At 41.7% G+C, this 17,520-nt stretch overlaps 1 protein-coding gene across 12 annotated transcripts in view; it reads left to right on the top strand.

The window, feature by feature from the left end:
• The window catches only part of APBB2 (amyloid beta precursor protein binding family B member 2), a 190,632-nt gene that overhangs the window by 49,243 nt on the left and 123,869 nt on the right, over positions 1–17,520 (top strand). For all 12 annotated transcript variants that reach the window (XM_054064384.1, XM_054064380.1, XM_054064386.1 and 9 more), the window contains one exon: positions 8,941–9,036. The gene's annotated coding sequence lies outside the window, so the exon portion shown is untranslated. The remainder of the gene's footprint in view (positions 1–8,940; positions 9,037–17,520) is intronic.

The following is a 17,520-nucleotide window of genomic DNA, read 5'->3' as shown; positions in this document are numbered from 1 at the left end:
GCTCTTTAGGCAGTGGTTCTTCCAGCCTTTCTGTAGCTGATGATTTTGTATCTTTTATGTTCCTAAATTCTCTTCTGTGGAAAGCATATTTTTTTCCTGTTGTCGCTAGAATAGTTAATCATTTTCTCAGGAGAAACTGCAGGATCTCTTCTACTAACTTAGTTTAAAAAAAACACCCAACAAAACCTAGAAGTATATGTATTAGATAAGAGGTTTTAGCCTTGCTGCAGATTTTGATGCAGTAGGAAGATTTATGCTTATTTTTTGAAGATGATCAGAAAATTAATCTAGTTCTTTTCATCAGATTAATGCACCAGTAATAGATCTCCGTGTCAGAGGTAGGGAATTGAGAAAATACTGCATAGCACTAGAACTGCAGTCTTAAGTAAAAAAAAAAAAAAAAAAAAAAAAAAAAACAACCAAACCCCCCCCCCCAAAAATCTAAATATCTCTGTGGGAATGTGAGACCACAGCTGACATATTTTTTGTCTACTAACTTCCCTAAGAGATCAACCCTAGATGGTGAGTTAGCTATCCCACAAAGATGATTAATAAAGGAATAAGCTAAATAAGGATTTTTTCCTTTTAGCCACCAGCTATTCTGAGCAAGGAATATTGCAGTTTTTGTATTTGAAGTGATAAATATGGTATACATCTGATAGTTACTTCTAGCAGTGGTTCTACCTTATGCTAAGGAAGTCATAGAATCATAGAATCACTAGGTTGGAAGGGACCCACTGGGTCATCAAGTCCAACCATTCCTAACGCTCCCTAAACCATACCCCTCAGCACCTCATCCACCTGTCCCTTAAACACCTCCAGGGAAGGTGACTCAACCACCTCCCTGGGCAGCCTGTTCCAGTGCCCAGTGACCCTTTCTGTGAAAAATTTTTTTCCTCATGTCTAGCCTGAACCTCCCCTGGCGGAGCTCGAGGCCATTCCCTCTTGTCCTGTCACCTGTCACTTGGGAGAAGAGACCAGCTCCCTCCTCTCCACAACCTCCTTTCAGGTAGCTGTAGAGAGCAATAAGGTCTCCCCCCTCAGCCTCCTCTTCTCCAGGCTAAACAACCCCAGCTGTCCCAGCCGCTCCTCATAAGACTTGTTCTCCAGCCCCCTCACCAGCTTTGTTGCTCTTCTCTGGACACGCTCCAGAGCCTCAATATCCTTCTTGGGGGTATGGTGGCCCAGAACTGAACACAGTACTCAAGGTGTGGTCTCACCAGTGCTGAGTACAGAGGGAGAATAACCTCCCTGGACCTGCTGGTCACGCCGTTTCTGATACAAGGCAAGATGCCATTGGCCTTCTTGGCCACCTGTGCACACTGCTGGCTCATGTTCAGTTGTCTGTCAACCAACACCCCCAGGTCCTTCTTCTCTGTGCAGCTCTCCAGCCACTCTTCCCCTAGTCCCGTAGCACTGCATAGGGTTGTTGTGCCCCAAGTGCAGGACCCGGCATTTGGCCTTGTTAAACCTCATGCCATTGGTCTCAGCCCAGCGGTCCAGCCTGTTCAGATCCCTTTGTAGAGCCTCCCTACCCTCCAGCAGATCCACGCTTCCACCTAGCTTAGTGTCATCTGCAGACTTGCTGAGGGTGCACTCAATGCCTTCATCCGGGTCATTGATAAAGACATTGAACAGAGCTGGACCCAGTACTGAGCCCTGAGGAACTCCGCTTGTAACTGACCTCCAGCTGGAGTTAACTCCATTTACCACCACTCTCTGGGCCCGGCCATCCAACCAGTTTTCAACCCAGGAGAGTGTGCGCCTGTCGAGGCCAGAGGCAGACAGTTTCTGAAGCAGAATGCTGTGAGAAACTGTGTCAAAGGCTTTACTGAATTCCAAGAAGACTACATCCCCAGCCTCTCGCCCACCCAGTAGTCGAGTCACTTTGTCATAGAGGGCGATCTGGTTAGTTTGGCAAGACCTGCCTTTCATGAACCCGTGTTGACTGGGCCTGATCGCCCGGTTCTCTTGCATGTGCTTCATGATAGCACTCAAGATCAGCTGTTCCATGACTTTCCCCAGCACTGAGGTCAGACTGACAGGCCTGTAGTTCCCTGGGTCCTCCCTGCAGCCCTTCTTGTAGATGGGCATGTAATGATATATTCCGAACCTTTCATAGGCTTGCATAAGATCTAGTATGGGGGAAAAAGCGTGCTGTATTTTTTTTTTTTAACTTTATTCCCCCTTTTCCTGTCCCCTTCTTGAACCAGAAGGACAGGGGCTTGTAAGATAGAGAAGATAATATCTTTTTACGGCTACACAGCTATTTTGCAAAATGTTTTGACTGTGTTGTCCTAGTGTTTGGTATGTGTATGATCTCCGTTAATACATGTTGCCTATATTAAAGATTCTTCAATGTCTTTTAGCTGGCCTTGAAGCAAAATTCATAAGGGCTTGTAACAGCATCATTAAAATTGATTCTGACTAAAACTGGAGAGAGACTTCAGCCTTTTGTTCCGCCTTTTTTTCTAGTGTGCTCATTTTAAGTGTGCAGTCTGAAAGTCTGCCTGAGCTTTAGCGAAAGCAGTTTGGTCTCCTGCTGGACAAATTTTCCTATATAGATTTTCTTGAATAAATGAAAATAATGTAAAAGAAATAATATGGAACAATGCAGATGCGAGACAAAGACACTGTTCTAATGGCATAATAAATCTGTAGTGTGAGTGGATGTGCAGGCTAAATTGAAAGCTGTGTCAAGGCCAACAGTGCTGGCAGAGTGGCAGCCAAGCTGGCACCACTGAGTGCCTTGTCCCGTGATGCCATAAGCTCTTGCCTTGCCCTGGAATGGCAGGTATAAAGAATACTCTAAGATGCAGCATCCTGTTCTGTGTAGCATAAGCCAGAAAGCATGGGAGAATATGAGGAGAGTATGGGCAGAATTCTGTAGTGATAATAGTACTTGGAATAGGAATGAATAACTGAAGTCAGTTACTGGGAGAGTTGGTATTTGGACCACAGGTAAATAATGCCTTTATAAAAAGGAGTTGACGTGTAAATTCAGTTTTCACTCTAGTTCGCAGTGCACTTCCAATAACCTGCCTTCAGCGAGGCAGGGTTATGCAATCTGAGGCTGAGTGTCGCTTCATTTTAATCTATCCCAGTTTACCTAACGCTTTGTGAAATTGTCTTAATAGTGGGAGCATACGTCTCCTGGGAAACATGAACACAGGACTACGTTGTTGGGAAAACTGTTTCTGGTTTGGGGAGCTCTTCAGTTGAGCAGATCATGTAATGTTTTAACATCATCTTGTGAGGGAGTGTATTGCATTTCTGTTTGCGTCCCAGTTTCTTCAGCCGCTCATCCTGTTTTGCTGGATTTGACCTATTAATCTATGTGCAGAGCAGGAGAGGGAGAGAAAATAACCAAAGAGCATGCTTGCGCCGTGGAGGGAGAAGGATGACCTAAGCTAAAATGCTGCCTCCGTATCCCATGGGTATGATACGTGCTAGAGTGACTGAATATCCTGCATTATTCATTGCCACTGGCTCCTGCTGTGACGTGGGTTTTTATCACATGAATAGTAGTGCTGTGGGTTGCTGCAGAAAAGGTGTCTGACCTGAATGCTCATCACCCACAGGCCTTTCTCTTAAGTGACAGGTAAAACCTGGTCTCAAGTACAATATGTCTGGTAAGAAATAGAATCATTTGGAGATGTTCTTCTCTTAGACAGCTTGTGGATGAGCATCTTTAGTTGCTTTTAACCCTTATGTTTGGTCTCTGTCACGTGTATCAGTATGAATTCCCAGGCTTTTGATTCATTCCATAAAATTTGATGCCTGTGTGAAAGTAAGGTTGGGTTTTTTTCCTTAATGTGTGTTTGGAAGATTGTTCAGCTAGCTAAGTTGCACCTTAGTTTGGAAGATTGTTCAGTTTAGCACCCATTGTGCTAAGAATAAGATTTTTTTTAAGAGAAATTCTAGGCTGTTTTGTTTTCAAACTTTGAGTCAAGTTTTTTTCTTTCTTTCTTTCCACTTTTTACTTTTTAAAATTCTTTTTAACCCAGCTGCTTGAGCATTTTCAAAGCAAAATTGTTCTGCTGCTAAAGTGTTAACAGCAAATCGCGTGTTGGGCTTTTGTGAGGTCTAAAGCTTGGATCAGGAGGGGTGAGCAAACAGAAAATACGGCTTGATTGCCATCCACTTTGGGGAGAACGTGCCACAGCGATACTTGGACTGTGCTTGAAGAGTTGCTGTTGAGATATATGTACTTCTATGCTGTGCTTTTACATAATAACTCACAAACTGTCACCCTTAGCCCAGATGTTTGCTCAGACAGTTTTGTAATAGCAACTACTTAACTGTTTCTTGTGGCAAGTTGTGATAGCAGTGACACTGAAACCTAGAGAGAAGGGTTGAGCTTAGGGATGTAAAGTGAGGTACATAATACTTACTTGTGCTGCTGAGAGGATGTTCAGCATGCTGTAAACTGCCTGTCCCAGAGTGTGAGATCTGTGTTCCGGATGTTCCTATGCTCTTCTCTTTTATTGGCTTTTATACATTGACCTTCAAAAAATTGTGCTTCAAAGATTTGGGAAGTTAAAATACCATCTAAGTGATGCTGTCTTACTTTTATCCCTCTAGGGCAGTAAGTGAATTAATGTGTAAGGTGGTTCCTTTTGTGGATTTGGAAAAAAACCTGCTGTTAGAGAAGGTAAGATGCAGACAAAGGTAGATGCTAAAAATGTCAGGGAATTCTTGAGGTGGTGACAGCAGCCTTCTCCTAACCCCATCTGCAATGAGTCTTTTACCCATCATTATGTTATGAGAGTCCTCCACAGCTGTCAGATTGAAGTGCAACTTGTTAATACACCCGGCAGGTTTATTTCTGGGTTTTTTTGTTTTTTTGTTTTTTTTTTTTTTTGTACGGAGAAAACAATTTGTTGGTTTGGTTTTGTCTTTCAAACTGTTTCCGAATTAAGGCCCCTTAATACCTCAGAACAAAACTCAGCTATACCTTCTCTCCTCCTTTCAAAAACAAACCCCTGTCAGGCTGGTTTCTTTGGGCCGTTGCATGAGACTCACCAGGAAGGTGTCTGATGGACTGGAGTTGGAAACTGGTAATGTGCTTTCTAGAAGGAAAGAGAAAAATTTGTCCCTGAAATAGATGACCATGCTGTACTTATTAATCATTGATGTTATGCTGGACAACTTTTCTTCTTTTTTTAAACTGTGGGAAGAGGTAGAAATTTTAATGGAGGAGTAAATGGGATCCTGTGATTCCTATTTAAAAGACAGTTTCAGGCAGAGTCCTCAGTCTGATAACGTGAATGTAGCATGCCTCTGTGTGTGTGTAGAGAGAACAGCGGCATGAAAGCTGTCACCAGTTTTGTACTGATATCTGCTCATTTATCTCTGTATGACGAGTACAATGCATATGTAATATCGTCAACCTCATGCCTAAGTTCCTAACTGTGCTTCAATTCTAAAAGCACAGGAATTGGGAAATTTACAGTTATTTTTCCCAGAGCAATTGGGCCCCTGCTGATCTGCACATTAGTGATTTTTCTGCCCAGGACAGGCAGGCTTACAGGCTGTTAGCCGTATATTGCCATTACTATAAAAGACACAGAGTGATTCAGTCCTCAAAATTTGTATTGCGTGATGCAGATGGGTATGTTTATTTTCCTACAAAACAGGATTTCGAGTTGAAGTGGTAGATGACTGTTGCACACCACGGAGACATGTGCCACCCCGAAGCCCCGACTGGCTGCTCTCTGCTGAGGCCATCTGAGAAGTGGCTGCCAAGTAGGGGAGGGGAAAGAGTTGGTGAATATTTTTATTTTTGGGTGTCAGTTTTTAGATTAAGCTGGTGTAAATCACAGTAGCTCAATTTAAATCAACAGAAGCATCTGAGAGCCTCATTGGTGCAGGTTTTTTTTTCTAATTTAAAGGTGAGAACAAAAATGCAATGCCATTGCTGAACAATGCACCATTTATATAGTGTGTGCTTCAGGACGGAAGAGTAATTGCAGTATAAAACCTGTTTTGCTACTGGACGACTCCAGTTTAAATTTGGTGATTGGAAACCTGCCTTTTTTATACTTAACCTAAAATTTAAGGTTCCTTACCAAGAGCAGGCAGGTAGGAAAGAAGAGTAATCAAACCTGCTAACCTTCTTAGTTCTTGGTGGGAAGCCACCAGGCACAAATACAGTCTGTGGTGGAGCAGGAGGAAGAAAGCAGTGGTTTCTAGCTTGGTAAATTTGTGCTAAACCTCAAGAAAATAGCTTTGGTCTGATTTCAGACATTGCAAATCTATGAGGAGTCTTTATGAGGTAAATGTCTCTGCTTTGAGAGAGCTACAAAAGTAAGTTTTCTTCTAGCAACTTGACAAGGGTGATAGCTCCTGAATTTCTTCTTTGCTGGCTGATGTTTCTATTCAATAGTATTTTTCTAAGTGTAGTTCTGTAATGTGCCTAGTATCATCTGGCATGCTGGCACTTGTAAAATCACTTGTTTCTGAGGCTAGTTCAGGACTGGATGGCAGGTCTGTGTCCCATAGAAATCCAAATACCGAGGAATATATAATCCTATTTTAAGTGTATGTAGTTGCCACCTCATCATTGCAAAAGAAAGAAATAGGGACTACTTCATTTTTTAAATGCACTTTGTATTATCTCAAGCAGCCAGTTTTTTATTTCATTAATTGTAACAGCACATTCCTTCTTTGTCATCTGTAGGCGTTAAACAGTTGCAAATTCATTTGCTAAGAAAGGTATCAGTGCCTGCATGCTATTTGCCTTCCAATTTACTGTTTTTAATAAAGTCCTAAATGAATTCTTATGCCAGACTGAACTTGCCGCACTGTTGGCTGGCTGAGCTTTTCTTTGAAATATTAAGATTTATAAACAGGAAAAAAAAAAATTCCTCCTTCACCCTTGAGTTGTTGTTTCCAAGTCTGCCAATTTTCAAAGCAGGGAACATGATAAAAATGTGGGTGGAGTGGTGGATGTGTTCAGCAGGACACAGAAAAGGGATGGATACTCAGGGTGGGGGAGGAGAGATTCTCCGCTGGGAAACATAAAACATTGGATGTGCAGTAGAGCAGTTTCAGGAATTTGTCATCAGTGTTAATATCCCTTTGGATGTGAGGTCAGATATCTCTTGTTGAAACTTCGGCTTGCAATTTCCTATCTGCTGTTTTGTTGGAGGGCTTGGTCATTCCTACCTTAGAGCTGTATTTTGTATTTTAGGGTTTCCTCTGATCTTTTAACCAGCTGCTGACTCTGTCTTAATGCAGACAAAAAAATTGTCTTGTTCCAGATATAAAATGCTTTTTGAGCTGTTGCTTATTTTTTATTGAATTGGCCACTATTTCTGTTGTAGTTACGCTAGGCTTGGCCTAGAGCACATCAGGTTTTGTATATAGGTTGAAGAAGATGGGATATAAAAATACCCATGCCAGCACAGATAGATGCATCCATTTGTTTACCTTGGGAAGAAACCCCTTAAAAATATTTGGAAACAAGCTAGTATGTATGCCTAATCTGTGAAGAAGTTTGGGGTATCAACACTTAACCTAAAAAGTTTTGCTTATATAAAACCTGTGAATCTCAAGCAGAAGGAAATCACTAGTTTCTTGGCTTTACTGGGATGAGGATGTTAACACTGTTTTTTCTCTCTTTTTTTTCATTTGAATACTGAAGTCTGATCATCTGGTACAGAAGTCCACAACTGTGCCTGTGAAACTGGGGTAAAATATTAGTTTAATGAGCTTTGTGTTTTCTTCGTGCCCCTTGAACAGTTTTCTGAAAGTGCAATTTCATTATTTAAATGAAAATGATTATATTTTCTTGACTTCTTCAAAAAGCTTTAGATTTTTAAATTACTTTTCATGTGGTTTATGAAAAAAGTCCGTTTTTAAGCTTCCAAAAGAAAAATGTGATTTTTATCAAGAGCATTTTTAGCACTCTCAAATGATCTGTTCTATCTTGGTACTTTCTAGGATTTATAGTTCTTGGATTTCCAGTAGACTACAGACAGGAAAAAAATAAACCTCTCTTTAAAATGGAATATAATTTGGCTTGATTTAGCCTGGCTTTGCTTTAACAGAGAATTTTTTTTAAGCTCTACAGCAGATGAGATTTGTGTCCTCTGTCTTGCGTATTTGTTTTCTCCAGGTGGGAAGACAAATAAAAAGTTGAGTAATACCTTGTATCCTAGAATGCAGTTTGACTGACAGATCTGCTGCCACTGGAGTATTTTTTGATGGGGAAGTAACCTGATTTCTGTCACTACTGAAAAATCCAAACGTATTTTTCAGTACCAAACCCCTTAGCATTATTATAACCATTGACTGGGGGCAGAATGGTTGGGGACTGACTGTGATACAGCATACAGACTATGTAAATATAAGTTACATATTTGGTGTCTACTGAACACAAACATAATTGAAAAGGTTTTTCACTTTATTTTCTAAATTGAGTAAGGAAGGTGCGGTCTAATGAGGACTTTTTGCTGCTTTCTTCTAGTTTGGGACTCATCTCTATGTCTGAATTAATTTTCTTCATGACCTTTGGTGTTTGTGCATGGAGAAAACTGCAGGTCTGTTAAACAGTGCAGAGAGAGAGAATTTAAAGCGTGCTTTGCAGCGTCTCTTACATGCCGAAGCTGTCATAGTCTGACAGCAGCTTGTGACATCTACCCGGTTTGAGAAGATCCCTGCATTGTAATATAGGGATCCTCTGTTCTGCTTTTACCTCTTCTGTGAGTGCATTGTTGAATGCAGGTGGTTTTTAAAGTTTTAAGCTGTTTGTAGCTGTTGTTCCTCAGTCACTTGTACTGCTCATCTGATTCCAAGGCTCCTGCCGCCACAGAAGGTGGCGGTATGGGTTTCTTCTGGTAACCTGTGCATTTGTGAGCTCAGTAGTTCTCATGAGTCCCTCCTTGATTCTTCATAAATGAAAACTCTAGTATGTGACTTGTTTTTGTTTTGCAGTTTTCCTGATTTCTGCAGCAGCCTGAGGGTTGCTGGTGCCCAGGACTCCAGGACGTGGTGCTCTGGTATAGGCATTCCTCCAACGAGCTGGGGAGAGTAAGTAACCTGCTTTGTGTCCAAGAATCCTCTGAGGTGGGGGGGGTGTGTGTGTGTGTGTCTCTTTCTGTACTGTCTCACGTCTCAAACGCTGAAGTCACATTTCTCCCAGCTTAAAGAGCAGGGGTACCTGTATTTCTGTGCAGTGTTTATGTCGTGTATCGTGATATTTGTTAACAAAGATGCACCAGCTCTTTTAGGACTCCAGCATGAGCAGTTCTTGGTTTATCCATTCTTACATATTGAGTATATCTGTGTGACTACAACTACAACTTGCACTGCCGCTTCATGTGAGAAAAGGCTGTATGCAACAGAGGCATTTCATAGTAATGCTGTTCCTCTGTGGTTTGTGTGGATCTCTGAGTGGGAGAGAGACCCAACAGCAAGCAGCCGCTTTGTGGCACCAGCTGAGGCCATCTCTGTGGTGTTATGACTTTCCCTTCTTTCTCATGTGACCTGACAGGCTGGGGACATACTTCCCAGTACCTGGCAAACCACAGGGATTCTCATCTTCAGAAATAACAAGTTAGAAGTCTGGCATTGTCTGCCCACAATTAGCTGGAAGACTTGCTACCGTGCTATAGACTAGGAGGAGAGTGGCTAGAAAGCTGCCCTGAGGAGAAGGACCTAGGGATGTTGATTGACAGCTGACTGAACATGAGCCAGCAGTGTGCCCAGGTGGCCAAGAAGGCCAATGGCATCTTGCCTTGTATCAGAAACGGCGTGACCAGCAGGTCTAGGGAGGTTATTCTCCCTCTGTACTTGGCACTGTTGAGACTGCACCTTGAGTACTGTGTTCAGTTCTGCCCCCCCACCCTTCCAAGGATGTTGAGGCTCTGGAGCATGTCCAGAGAAGAGCAACAAAGAGAGAACAAGTCTGGAGAACAAGTCTTATGAGGAGTGGCTGAGACAGCTGGGGTTGTTTAGCCTGGAGAAGAGGGGGCTGAGGGGGGAGACCTTATTGCTCTCTACAGTTACCTGAAAGGAGGTTGTGGAGAGGAGGGAGCTGGCCTCTTCTCCCAAGTGACAGGTGACAGGACAAGAGGGAATGGCCTCAAGCTGCATTAGGGAGGTTCAGGCTAGACATCAGAAAAAAAATTTTCACAGAGAGGGTCATTGGGCAGTGGCAGGGTCTGTCCAGGGGAGTGGTCGAGTCCTCATCCCTGGAGGTATTTAAAAGACGGGTAGATGAGGTGCTCAGGGTCATGGTTTAGTGATTGATAGGAATGGTTGGACTCGATGATCCTAGTGGTCTTTTCTGACCTAGTAGTTCTATGATTCTATGATTCTGTGACTTGGGCTAAGTATGTCTGTAGGTTTGCCTACACCAAACAAGCAGGTGTACTGGCAGAGAACTGCGGAGAAACTGCACCATTTGCTGCCAAAAGAAGGAAGGTTTTCCATCAGGATTGATGTTCCACCTTCCTGAAATGCAGGAGCACTCTTTGGGGTTTTTGCTGATGTGATCCTTACAAGAATGTTATTTTGTACAGTTCTAACTGATGGAGGTGAACTGGCAGAGCTTTCAGATGTGTGCCGGATTTGTAGCCACTGCGCAGATCTTATGCATGCTTCAAGTTCTTGCTTGACTTGTGGGGTGCACAGCTACAAACTCTTATGCTCTAAATTTCCTCTTTAGCTGGTTAGTTAAAAGGTAGAGAGGAGATAAATGCTAGTACCCAGCTGAAGTGTTGATTTTGAAAACGGTTTTTCATGCTGCTTCTTTACTTTTCCCAAATAATTAATTATTTACAAAGGACTTCACCATTCTGAAGAATTCCAGAGGTTTTATGTTTTAGTGGTTTGGGTTTTTTTTGTTTGTTTGTTTGTTTTGTTCCTCCTCCTGGATAAAGCTACACTCTGGTGAGACAAGATATTACTTATTAAAGCAGCCTTTGCCCAAAGGGAATGATGAGGCCTCAGCCAGGGCTAATCTTGGTTGGTACGCAGTTGTGTGAGAGAGATTTTGTAGCTATTACAGTGAGATGGCTCTTAAGGGCTTATGTAAGGGTTCAGTGTTAGTCTTGGTCTTCATGCTTTTTGTTAATTGCTGCATTAATCAAGCAGACTTAATGGCCTTGTAATACTGTAATACACATGAGGCTGGGGTAATGGTGCAACTTTTCTTTCAAAGTTTTATTTTTTATTCTCTATACCTATATGACATCCTCAGTTCTTACATGGGAATTAAGCAGTATTCTAAAACATAAGAGTTTTAGATGCATTATTGAATTGTATCGTATGCTAGGTCATTCCCATGTCTTTTCTTTTTTCGTCATTTTTTATTCTTCTCCTCTTTTTAGTTCTCTCTCTTCACTAAAAGAACCTGTAATTTCTCTTGGTGTCCTAAGTCATTTTATGTATTACTAGGGGAGTCTCATAATTTCCCTTAAACAAAATTCCAGTCTTTTCCCTGGGGAAGAAGCTCTTGGGTTGAGGACCTTCACCTAAAAGAACCAGTCACCTTAACTCATCTTGCTCCTCTTTGCAGCCATGCCTGGTTCCCCAAAGGGTTGTCTGTTAGCGCATCTTCAGGTGAATTGCTTGTTGCGTGATCTTGGCTGGCCTCCTTTTTACTGTCAGGAAACACTCTGCCAGGGCATGGTGCAGCCCTTGGCCTGACATTAGGTGTCTTGTAGGCAGCTTTGTGAGACCACCTCTGCTAATATTTAACCAGAATTATGCGTTTCTCATGGCAGACTGCTTTGGTGCCAAGCTGGGGGGAATAGTGTTTCAGTCATTGTTTAGTGCAGTTGAAACTCCTCCCACCAGCTGCTCAGGGAGAATGTAGCTTGCCAGATCCTAGCTTTACAAATTCAAGGAAAGGCTACTCATTTTGTGGTAACTATGGGTTTTGGAAGTAATGGAGTTGGTGTGGGTTCAACTACCTGAACAGCTGTCATTGCTTTTCAGAGTCTCTTAGCAAGCCTTGCAGAAAAGGCGTGGGTGTCATGCTTAACAGTGGAGCTGGTGCTCACCACATCATCTTTGAGATCACACATGCTGTAGCACAGATTTAATTCTTCTCTGGACTTCAATGGATTAACACTTAGGTGTTTAACATGTGTACAGAGCGCATTTTAAAGTTGGAAGTCCATGCCAAGACAAAACTCTGTGTGGACAAAGCAATAGATCAGGTTGTTCTTTAGGCCACATCAGCATCTTCCTCTGTGTCCCGGTGGGATCTCTGCTGCCAATAGTTCAGTTTTCACAGCTGTTCCAGTATTTCTGCTGAGACAGTAATTTCTGTAGTGTGTGCACCTCTGTTAGGGCCTGAACCAGAATCAACAATTTGTTTTAGAGGCTATTAGAAAATCTATGGTTGCTCTCACCTCACTTGTGAGAGTCATTTAAAACTGTTGGCTACAAAGCAATGAGGTTGATTGAATCTGAGCTTCAGGCCCAAGTGTAGGCCAAAAGACAAGTATGCTGTGGTACTTTGTAGGGAGCCTGTGGGAGGTGAATTTAATGGGTCCTATTCTAACTGATCTCAGTTCAGCCTGTTTTAGCACTCTTGGTAGAGGAGCTGAAATAGTGAGTTCTGTAGTACCTCTTGCCTGGCAAATGTAGTTGCAGTACCTGTGTGGTAGCTCCCCAGTAGTTAGCTGCAAGACTTATGTGCCTCAGTAGAGGCTATCAGAAAGTTCCTGCAATGTTATTGCCACTTAGGACTGGAAAGACTAGCTGCTTGTTGGTGGAAGATGCTGTTCACAAAATCAGGCTAATTCTCTAGTGCCTGATTTGGCCAACGGTAGTAACGGCTTGCGAAGGAAACCCTGGGGGAACTTGTCAAACTGCAGCAAGTGAATGGAATAGCCCGTGCTTGTGCTCCCAGTGTTGTCATTGTTCATCATCACCTTTTGCCACTGGTAACAGCAGCAACAGATGTAGTAGTGGGTAGCGGAGGACATGGTTCAGCCTTTTTTACTACCTTAGTATATCATACTTTCAAAAAGAAATAAATTTCTTGCTATTGATAGCAGTTGTCCTTGCAAACCAAGGACATAGCTCTTGCCTTGGGGAGGTTGTTGTGAAGAGGGCAGACCTGAAAAGACATAATTGAATCTTAGCTGGTGGTTTGTCTTGAGCTGGTAGTTTATTGTCCGCAGACTCATCTTATTTGTCAAAAAATGGAAAATCGTACCATGAGGCAGAAATTAACTGTGTTTTAGAAAATGCTAAATGGAATTGCTTTTTAAATCAAATATTGCAGTGTTTAGCATGATTATTCCTGGCTCAGTTAGAATTAGGAAACCTAAGGGACAACATGAAACTCTTCTGATTTTTCTGATAGATGCTTAGTTATTAAAAACTGTGGTTTTCCTAAGAGTATGTTCTGCCATCAAGAAAGACGGAGCTCTTATGTGATAACTGCAGATAACGAAACAGTTAATAATTTTTTCTTTTCGGATGCTGAGAATCCTTTCCACTCTATTGTCACAGAAAAACATGGCACATGTCATGTCAGCTTAGTAAGAATTTACACTGTATTGCAGCAGTTATCAGTACAATGTGGGTAGTGAATGGAGAGGGAAAGAGGTACCCAAGAATATGCTTATATTATTCTAAATGCATGTTGTTAGCTGTGAGGAAGGAATCAAACAGCCCCACCAAGAGCCTATCTCACAACTACTCTTCTGATTTTTATGCAAGTGATTTCAGTGACTGACACTAGTATAAAACTGGACTCAGAGGCAGGATGTATCGTGTCTTTAAGTCATTTAACATCCAAAAAGATTGACGGAAGTTTATCTCTGAGTGCTAGACAAGGGTTTCAAATACTCTCTTAGTTAAATAAAGCTATAAATCTCACATTATATGATTTGGCTGTCTCTTTTAGCCATTATTTTTGAGGGAAGGTGAGGCCAAATAAATACTTCAATAATAATTCCAGTGTAATTTTCAGTATAATTAGTATTTCATTAACTTTTTCAGGAGTGTTTCCGTATGACACTGTTACACTAACCGTGAGGTTTTGTTTTAGAGCTGCAGAGGTAGGTTGTGTACCTTTCTTCTAGAAGGAGTTGAAACAAACCTGGCTTTTTGTTTCTTATTTCATTAGCTGATCTTAAAGTAATATTTGTTTTCCTGTGATGCTGCAGAAATTACACATTCCAAGAATTCTTTATTTACTGGAATGCTGAGGGATTTTGTATGACTGATAAACAATTGTATAGTGAATATAGGTGTTATATGAGAGTTTTCTGTATGGAATGGCTTTGCCATAAAACCTGCCAAAACTGGAACAAAGGAGAGGTAGCTTTGTGTACTGTATTTGGACATTACACTATTGTTGACCCATATGAGTTCCTCGTGACTTTCAATTTATTTTTCCTTTGTATCCCTGTGGGTTAAAAATCGAAATTAAAAAAAACCCTAGAGGTCTGAATTGTTTTCTTGTCAAAAATGTAAATGAGTTTCTTGCATCCTACAAATAAGACTGTTCTGAACTGAAGTCCTTTCTTCAGTTCAGCAGCAGAAGAAATGTATTGCTTCTGTTGCTAGAGCTGTAGCTGTTGTTCATTGTATGGCAAATTGAGACAATCAGACATGCACTTGGTAACTGCACCTAGAAAAAGGGTGGGTTTTTTTAAGGAGGAAAAAAAAAAGTAGCAGAAGTTAAAATCCTGAATCGTGCCTCAGAAATAGTTCATTTGCTTTCAGTCATTCCTGGTTCCAAGTGCTTCAAAGCAGTAAGAAGGCCAAGAAATTGTGCAGGAAAAAAGAGTGAAAAACCTATTCACAAAGTTTCTTCCAAATCCTGTTAGATGAAAGCTATCTTATCCTTTGAAACTTGATACCTGAAATCTGATTTTTAGGGCGTTTGTTTGTTTGGTTTTGAAACCTTTGTTATTCTGGATATTTTTGTTATTCATGACCGTGCAGTTTTATAACTCTTGGATTTTTCTCCAAAGGTGGTTATTTAGATCCTCTTAACCTCTTGGTGAATTCTACAGAGAATTGTTGATGCTCTTTTCTAGTTAATTAAAAAAAAAAATCACATAAGAAAAAAGTATCTCCCATTCAGATGATTAACCTCATCATATTGCACAATTCATAATTTTTAAGATTATTTTGTTCGATGATTTTATACCCTTTTGGAAGGCCATTCTTGGACCACCTTCTCTGGTGTTAGGTATGTTCTAATTTCCAGCCTAAATGTAGCAATTGCTGCTTTACATGCACTCATTTCTTGTGCCAACATTACACTTCTAAATTTTTGTTGCTTCTCAGCCTTAATTTTGCTGTAAGCCAAACCCTTAGTATCCTTGTACAAGACAGAAATCTGGTACCTTGATTATCTTCCAATTTCCTGTGTTTCCCGGTAATCCCTGGTGCTACCAGGCTGTTTCAGTTGAGGTCTGGGCATTAACTTTCATGATGGTGTCAGTATTTTCCTAGCTCTGCAGGAAAAGCTGGAAAAAAGAGAACCTACCCTTGTATTTGCCTTCCTCATGCAAGCATCGCACTGGAAGCTCAATGCAGGTCAGTGTCCTTCTGATGGAACCGAGTCTCTTTCTTCCATCACTTCCAAACATTTGCATCACAGCCCGATGCTGACGTCAGAATTTCTTACCGAGTCCCTTAATGACCTGGTGCTATGCGATACTTCACTGTGTTACGTTTCTGTTATGCTTGTTCTCAGCATCCAGTTATCCTTTTAGTGATTCCATCTTTCTCCTTGCAGCAGAGCATCCAGATTTTGTGTTGCCAGCAGATTTCACCACCACCTTTTGTGACACGTTCATTAGTGATAATAGTAATTGCAATTTCCTTTTATCCAATATTTCCCACTTTTTTGGTTAATTTACATTTTCCCTTCTCTCTTATTGTGTCAAAACCAGAAGTTCCCAGTTTGCTTCCACAGAATCATTTATTTGAACCTTGCTTTGTGTTCTTTGTTGTTGACTCCTCTGAAGTAAACAGTGCTTCCCTCAGTGCACCAGTGCTCCTGTACGATAGCTTTAATAATTGTCCATTCCTTAAGTCTTCCTGGGCTTATGGTCTCTGAAAAATACTTGAAAGTGCTTGGGCTTGTCTGGGCTGCTGAAGTTTGTATATTGTACGAGATCAAAATCAAGCCTGTGTTAGTGTCTTATGGCCTTCTGTTGCCACAGGTAAAATAACATTTAGTTAGAGTAACAGCTTGTTTTACCATCATTCCTGTGGTGTGAAATGTAAATTGTATTTTAGCTGGTTGTGCAGCGGTCAAGAAGCAGTCACTTACAAATATATATATATATATATATATAAAGTTATTTATATAAGACATAGATTATTATATAAATACACATAATATTTATATACACATATATAAAATAAGGTAAACATTTTTAGAAGAATCTCTACCTTGAAGTTTCAAAATACAGTTTTGTTACTCCATTTTCTACTGTCAAATCCCCAAGGAGCAGTGGCAGTTAATGGCTGTGACTGTTGCATTGCAGACTGGGACTATAATGTGCTTGGGTTAAATAAAAATAGGAAACTGGTGACAGGAGGAATGAGTAATAAGATACGAACAGAGTTGTTTTGATTTTGGTTTGGTATTTTTGCTTTCAAGATAGAAAGAATGGAGGTTGTTCGGGACAGCAATGAAGAAAGTCACAGAAGGTATCAACTGGTGGTGGAACAATTTGGGGGAGCTGTTGACACTCTTGAGGACAGAGAGGGCCCTGTGGAGGGATCTGGAAAAATCGCCAGCTGCAAGCAAGTGCCAGATTTTGCACCTGGGACACTGCAACCCTGGATATACATACAGGCTGGGGAGTGAGAGCCTTGAAAGCAGCCCTGCGGAAAGGGATCTCGGGGTTCTGGTCGATGGCAAGTTGAACATGAGCCAACAGTGTGCCCTGGCAGCCAAGAGGGCCAACAATGTGCTCGGCTGCAACAAGCACAGCATTGCTAGCCAGTCAAGGGAGGTGGTTGTCCCACTCTGCTCTGCACCGGTGCAGCCCCACCTTGAGTACTGCAGTTTTGGGTGCCACATTACAAAAAGGATATAAAGCTACTGGAGAGGAGGCCACAAAGTTGATGAAGGATGTAGAGGGGAAGTGCTATGAGGAGGGGCTAAAAAAGTCACTTGGAATGTTCAGCCTGGAAGAGAGGAGACTGAGGGGAGACCTCATCACAGTTCACTGCTTCCTCACGAGGGAAGGAGGAGAAGCAGGCACTGGTATCTTCTCTCTGGCAACCAATGACAGTATCTGAGGGAATGGTTGGAAGATGTGCCATAGAGGTTTAGGCTGGATATTAAGTAAAGGTTCTTCACTTAGAGGACGGTGGAGCATTAGAACAGGCTCCCCAGGGAAGTAGTCGTGGTGCCAAGCCTGACAATATTCAAGAAGCATTTTGACAACACCCACAGACACATGGTGTGAATGTTTGGGGTTATCCTCTGCAGGGGTGGGAGTTGGACTAGATGATCCTTATGGGTCCCTTCCAACTCAGGACATTCTATATAACTGCTACAGAAGGAACCGTTTA

The sequence above is a fragment of the Cuculus canorus genome, chromosome 4, assembly GCF_017976375.1.
Source record: "Cuculus canorus isolate bCucCan1 chromosome 4, bCucCan1.pri, whole genome shotgun sequence".
Lineage (NCBI taxonomy): Eukaryota > Metazoa > Chordata > Aves > Cuculiformes > Cuculidae > Cuculus > Cuculus canorus.
Note: the sequence above shows the minus strand (reverse complement) of the source record. Positions and strands in the feature narration are given on the sequence as shown.